Below are 7,835 nucleotides of genomic sequence, written 5' to 3'. Positions count from 1 at the left end.
TCATCGCGTGCGGTTTTGGTTTTCCTCCGCGTGCATTTTGCGCGCGGTGATCGTCATTCTGCCTCGGCGTTCGCGACCTACGTTTCGCGATTTGCGAACTACTCGCCGAATTACGCAGACCTTAATGTGACGACGCACGGAGAGCTCGAGGAGCTGAAGGAGTAACGTAACGACGCACCACAGGCTCGAGGAGTAATGTGACTACGTCGACGAGTGACGACACACCTGACACCGAGCGGCATTCCGAACGGGGTCGTGTCAACAAACGGCGCGTCGTACGCGCGCAAAAAAACAACGCTGCCGGTATGTACTCCGCCGTTTTTCCATGAACGTTTAACGTACGTTGCGAAATACAAAAAATTTAACGCGCTTCGCGAAATACATCGCGAACGCACCATTTCCCGCGTTCCGCGGTAATTATTTACTTTGAATACGCCAGTATTTTTCCATAACCTGTTTCTCGACGCAGACGATTTGTCGTGTTACTCGACGCTCTCAATCCAGTGGAGATGAGTTACATCGAAATTGGTGAAAAATTCAAAAACATGACGCGTGATATGCGCAAATTCGAGCGTCATCAAAAGAGATTCTCGCCCGTACGAGCATCGCGATGGGAAAAAAAAATCTATCCTCCCGAGAGCTCCAATTCCTATCACAAGTAAGTAAATTACACGAAATATCTACGTCGAATGTACAGCATCGAATTAACGCTCGCTATAGTTAACTCTTCGAAACTGACGTGCGAAAATCTGTAACACAGTTACTGAAGCTGGGTCTGTCATTGGAACCCAATTTTCCACATAATTAATGCTGAGTCTTGGTTTGGCAAATATAGTATTACAAAATCGAACTTTTTACAAACAGCTTATTGAGCGGATCCAATATAAATTTACGTCGTCAACTTCGGAGAGTAAGCTTGGAAAATAATCAATTGCGCAGATGGATAATCACTAACCTTTTGTAGAGGCGTCTTGTGTATCTGTTATGTATGTGTTTGTGTGTTTTAGGTAAAGGCTCGAATGTATTGTGACGATCCAGGAGCAACACACGTCTTTTTCTACCCGCTCGAGTCTCAGTATATACCGAACGATAGCAGGGCCGACTTTGCAAAAACAAACAGCACACTGTAGGTTATCAAACAAACGCCAGGCATTGAGCATCAGCTTGTAGCAGAGTAGGTATCATTCAGTTCACACGAGAACGTACGCTGTAGAGGTATGCTTGGTATTTCCTTCCTTGCATCCTAAATTAATCATTTATATACATATACTACGTGCCTCAGTGCCTCACAGCTCTCCATTGCTTGCATCGCTCGGTTTGATTCGCATTACTCCGCGATCTCAATCTGATGAATTGCAGGAAAAGGTGAAAAATTTGAAGCGCGATATGCACTAATCCAAGCGTCGTTAAAGAAATTCTCGCACGTGAACATGGCAAAGCAACTATTTTGCAATTCCAACTCTCTATCACTTCGGTTTTTATTTCAAATATGCAAATGCTGCAAATTTTACTTGCTTCGCTATTAATATAGTCAAAATTTGATTTATTTTAATTGAATTCGTAAATATATTGGTAAAGTATTGTATGATTGTTACGGGATATTCTTTTCGGATTTGTTTTACGCAGTGTTTGTTGATTGTAACAGCATAAAATCCAGAGCAAGAGCTGCCACAACTGTAGTTAATTTAATGAAAAGTGAAATACAATTAGTTAATTAAAAACTGTGCACTTATAAAGAAATTAATTAAATAATGTACGGTTAACTTATGTAATATTTAAAAAAACCAACAAATGTTTTAAAAAGAACCATTTTAATGAGTTTGAAATTGATTATTCGGTTATGAAAATTTAATTAATTTTGCACAATTAATTTTTGAAATGAGCTCAAAAACAACAGAAGATAAAATGCACGTATTTATCTATCTTCGCCTTTATTTTTTATATAGCGCTTAAAAGCTCTGAAATGTCCACTGGAAAAAGTCTAGTTACATTATTTGGAATTTTAGTGAAAAATGGATAAATCAAAATTTTATAGTTAAATCTATTATAATTTTAATCGAGATAATTAGATATTCATTTATGATAACCGGAATTCTAATTGATATGATCAAAAGCTATAACTAATTTATTCATTTTCAACCAAAACTATTTCTCATTATTGGAATAAATAAAAATCGATATCCTGTTATAAAATCACAGATATTTTTACACATAGATGCACAAGGGTTTCACATATTTATTTTATCGAAACATCAGATATCTCGATAAAATAAATATATGAAACCCTTGTATGAAGCCAAATTTCTTTCTAAAAGGAAAGCAGTTTCGTTTGAAACAAAAGAAAAGAGGCAAAATAGTTCTTTTGCAGTCACGCCGTTATATTTTTCTATCGCTGAAACGAGTAATCTCGCATCGCGAAACATCGAGACCGACGACCACATGCGAACCCCCTTTCAACCCTCAGACGCGCTTTGTTGCCTCTGCCTCTAAAGAACCGCTCGTCCGCATAGCTCGAGACGCGTCGTCTTAGACCGCGTTTCATGGTCTGAGAGAGAGAGAGAGAGAGAGAGCCGACATTGTGCCCCTAATTCGAAACTACATATTTAATCCTGGGCAAACTCTTCGAGGTTGCCCAGGCAACCGGCAAACACAAAGAAACCAACCACCACTAGCCGCGAGACTCGAGAACTCGCGGTGGCGGCGGCGGCGGCGCGGCTGTAGCAACCCCGAGGAATCGCGTGGAGTGGAGTATGAAAAAGAGGCTCTTCGGACCGATGTGAATGACTGGTAATCTTAGCACGAAATAAAGAAACCTGCGATAGACTAACAACCTTACGAAGCATCAAATTGTGATTGTAATGAAACTGTAGGTCTTTTATGGCTGAGCTAGTTAACACTGTTGAAACTTAAAGTGAGATAGGTTTGACATTTGGCGAAAGCAAGAACAACTGTTTTAGTGTAGTCTACTTTATGCAGGAATAAAAGACTGACCTTTTGTATACATATAAGTTACGTAAATAGATGAATTTAGAAAATACCAGATGCTAATAAAGGATTTTAAAAGATGGAACTACCTTTTATAAAAATGCTTCTTTCGTTATATCTCAAAAACTATTCAAGACATGAAAAAACGTTTTCCATAAAAGTTTTTAATAAAATTACTTATTTATCAATGTCAATAATATTTGTAAAAATAATTTTGAGATATAACGAGGAAAGCTAAAAACTGATTTATGTATAAGGAATGATTTCACCCCTTCAAATTTATTGGCCACACAATTAATATTTTCTAAATTCATTTAATTCTCTTTATGTAATCTAAATGTTTAGATATATAAAGTTTCATTACAAATTAGAATTTGACGTAAGGTTCTCTTGTGATAGCAAAATTGGTACCCTTCTACCACTAAAACAATATAACAAGATTTAAAATCTAGATGGAAACAATCATTTTGCAAAAATATTTCAAAGTTTAACTATTAGATACAAGACTAAAACTAATTTTGTTGGACCATCAAAATAATTATATAGAAAACTCAAACATGACGAGCAATTTTTGCAAAAAATTTTTATATTCTAGCAACCAGTTTGAACGTCGTATACAATTACTCACAGTCCAACAAAATTATTTTCAGATTTGTGTATCTAGTAAAATTTTTAAACACTTTATACAACGAAATCGGTTTTTCTATGTAGAGTACGTTAAAGAACTTTAACATCGAAATCGTTTCAGTTTTAATAATAATTATAAATGATACTATTTTTGCATTTTGGCCTTATCCATCATATCATAATAGTTTGAAAGAAATTAATTAACACTAAGCTCCCGTGTTTTTGGAACTTGCGTGTATCTCTTAGGGCACCTGTGTGATAATGCACCCTTAATGAGTATGATGCGCGGCTTTACGACTATATCTCAAAAGTGCGAGAGAGGAAACGCTGATGGCACGTGGCAAAAGGTAAGGAGCTAAAAGGGTTGCGAGCTATGCTCCTCCGGCGCGTAACCCCTTTCCCACATTACTACCCCTCTACGTTCTTAGACGAGATGCACGAACCAGATGTCTGCTCGCTCCTCCGTATGTGAACACGGCCACCCACTCAGAAACACACACACACACACACACACACACGTACATTCGCGCGCACATAACGATAAAGCCTTCCATATATGCATTTGCGCTGGCGGAGACTGTGAGGTTTAATCTCGACTCGATGAGGGCTGCAATTTTGCGGAGATGACCGAAACTGGTGCAACTCTCTCAAGGTGGATTACACAAAGACTGACACCAGAAGACACTCCCACGCGAGAAGGAAGACATCTACCATATTATTCAAAGGCTCATAAAGTCAGTTAACGGCGGGTTAATAACGCAAATCACGAAAAACAGAAGAGACGCGCTCGAATCTTTACGTCTATATATATTATAATTTTGTTGGACTGTCAGTAATTGTATATGACGTTCAAACTGGTTGCTAAAATATAAAAATTTTTTGCAAAAATTGCTCGTCATGTTTGAGTTTTCTATATAATTATTTTGATGGTCCAACAAAATTAGTTTCAGTTTTGTACCCAATAGCTAAACTTTGAAATATTTTTGCAAAATGATTGTTTCCATCTTACTATAAGATTGTCGCCAATAATTATTCCGTATTTATTCATGAGGAACACTTTCCATCGATAGATAGTTATAAGATCCTTATAAAAAGTAAATAGCGCGTCATAAAATTATATTATTTTGATCTTTTATAGTGCATTTCTTAACTTAAGGAGCGCAATAATATGAGAACTTTATCCTTTTTTAAATCTTTTTCACATCATACCACGAATCATATAAAAATTTGTTGACCTGAATACATTTTTTATTTTCTCAGAATTGTAGATATTTAACAGCAAAGTCTCACAATTTTATTGTAATTAATATTAATTTAATATTTTTAAATATTAATTTAATATCTAATATTAATTTAGTATTGAAATTTTAAATTTAATATTTCTTTTTTGAAATATATCAATATAAATTATTATTATTTAAAATATCCGCAAAATAATAGAACCCTGTAGACTAAAAAATTCTCAATTTCATTGTGATTAACTATTTATCTTTAATTGCCATTTCAAACACAATGGAGGATTTGTTCAGGTGGAACGAAATATGAAGCGAATGTACGAAATTAACATCAGCAAATAGGACATTCTGTATAGAATTGCCGATTTTAGTAGAAACCACTAGAGAGCAAAGTCTCATTCTTCATTTAATCTTAAATAAATTATATACTTCAACAGAATTTTAACTTAAAAAGGTTTTGGGATTTACATTTTCTACTCTATGCTCGCCGTATTCCGTTGCGCAAGCAATGTAAATATTTTGTTATCGTGATAAATTATATTATGTATAACTTTTAAGTAGATGGAAAATTGAAATGTGCATCGAAGAGTTAAGGGCCGAAGTAACCGCGGCTCGCAAAAGACGTCGTCCGCAAGCAACGGTAATTGCTTCCCAACGGAAATTCGTTGTCGCGATGCAAACAGCAGACACCGCCGCCGTGCGAAGTCCGATAATTGTTTCCATAGTATGGTATTGTCCCGAGTCTACCATATTTTCATAAAACCACCGCGCCCTTCCGTGAACTGCCATATATTTATTACTATTATTAGAGTACCTTACAATTAGCGGAGATGGTGGCAACTTTCCTGAGCCCGGCTCGGAATGCTCCCGGCGCGAACGATCATAGATATAACACCGCAATATAATGTAACAAAGATTAGATTCAATGCAAAAGCAACATGAATATTCTCTCTTACTTCTCTTTCGATAACATTAATGTATATATAAACTTAGTTACTTGTTTGTTATAGATTTATGGTATAATTTGCAAATTTTTACAGGCTATTTGAAATTGATTTTCAGTAAATTTGCAGGAAAATATCCAGAAGATATTTTTTTAATTTCTTATATATTAAGAAAAAATTTAATTTTTTAAATATTTAGATGCATTTTATAAATGTATAAACGATATAGAATAATGTTTTTTGTTACCGTATTTTCTCCCTCTCTCTTTTCTTCTCTTTTTTTTTCTATCTCTCTATATATTCATATTCAAGAAAAGGGGATTGGTGGTTTAAACCACATTTTTCAGTTTTAATTATAAAAAAGTACAACTACTTTTGGTTACGAATACATTTTTTGTCATCGTTTAAAGTTTTTTTTTTTTCGCCTTTACGAACATAAGTATAATTTTTGGAACCTCTAGTAGAGTTTTGACAGAGTGTCTGATACATAAGGAAAATTTTCGCAAGATTTTTGAACCGAAAAAAAAACTATCCGCTAAAATATTAATAAGTATTTCATTCACAATTATGTATTTTATTTTTAATAACTGTATTTAAAAAATGAGTTATGATTTACCTAATATTTTTTGTATTTAAAAGAATGAGGAGACATTCTGAGCTTTAAAATATTCGAAAAAGCGTACACATACTTTGTATTCGCTTGATATAAAAACAAATAGCCTTATTGTCAGTTTTATCTTTGAAATCTATGATAGATAGATAAATAGTTATATATATATATAACAGTCTGGTCACGGTTGCGTGATTTTCACGCAACGGCGCGGCACCCTGTGAGTGGAGGAATATTCTCATCCATCAGGGCAGGATACTACGTACGCGACATTAGCAGCACTTAACGTACACGGAGCTCTGATTCAGATGACGGAACAGCCCAATAACGAAACCTTCCATCACAGGACGACACTAATGCGGTGAGAAGTAATTGGATTTTCCGTAAGTCTGTTGCAGATGACCTAAACGACGCCCTAAACGATGCGCTGCGGAAACGACTATGCCGTTCTTGATTGGGGAGGATCGACGATCACATCTGGAATTCTAGGATCAATACAACGAAGGATATATCTCGATAGTGCCGACCATCGGAAAAGATTCACTCGTATCAATCCCGACAGCTCTCTACGAGATCTTCTAAGAGGCACGGTTGGTGAGTAAATACGACCATTAAACGCGGATAGGCTACACCGTTCGCGGACCAGGGATTAGTGGAGACATTAGGAATAGATTGCCGATTTGCACGAATCCCCATGGTTCTCCCTTAGGATTAGAAAGGATTACGCGCGGGTTAGGCCTACGATCCGATCGAGATTCCGATGTTCGTGGAGAGATTGGGAGCGTATCAGGATAATGACCTCGACGTAGAACATTCCGGCACGGCGCCACTTTCCTCTGCCTTCTCTTCTTCCTTTTGCCTTTCTCGCTTGCTCCGTTTCCTCAGCATCCGTTCGTGCGGATAAGGAAATTATGGGATCGTCCGATTTCTTCTATGCTATTTGTTTAATCGCTCGACTTCCCATCTACCGATTGCCACGTATATGCGCATTCTTGTCGAGAAGATTCGTTCAATGCGCTCATTCTTTTATTTTTACATGTTTTCCAAGCAACAAATCAATCGATCGAAGTAAACAATTCGAGATACAAGTGTTTTATTAATTATTAATGTATAAAAATGCATAAGGTGTACTATTTCATCACCTTATAAGCATATAGTAGATATAATCTTTGCAAAAAGTGATTGAAACTGTAAATTTACGAGGGTCGTCTGAAAAGTTTTGAGCGTCATCATGAAAATGACGTTACTCGTCAAAGCCATTCTGGTATTATAATCGTGATACTTACGAAAGATATCTGTGACAATTGTGGCCACTTTGGACGTTCAGTTCTTGTGTGACAATCATTTGTGTCATTTTGTAAAAATGGAAAAAATTGAATATCGTGCTATAATTAAATTCTTGCATTTGAAAGGCAATACGTCTACGCAAATTAA

At 36.1% G+C, this 7,835-nt stretch overlaps 1 pseudogene; it reads left to right on the top strand.

Moving 5' to 3' along the window:
* Positions 1–1,012: 1,012 nt before the first annotated feature.
* The window catches only part of LOC108768440 (uncharacterized), a 60,522-nt pseudogene continuing 53,699 nt past the window's right edge, over positions 1,013–7,835 (top strand).

This window comes from Trachymyrmex cornetzi, unplaced genomic scaffold (assembly GCF_001594075.2).
Source record: "Trachymyrmex cornetzi isolate Tcor2-1 unplaced genomic scaffold, Tcor1.1 scaffold797, whole genome shotgun sequence".
In the NCBI taxonomy this organism is placed as follows: Eukaryota; Metazoa; Arthropoda; class Insecta; order Hymenoptera; family Formicidae; genus Trachymyrmex; species Trachymyrmex cornetzi.
This window is presented reverse-complemented; position numbering and strand designations above follow the sequence as displayed.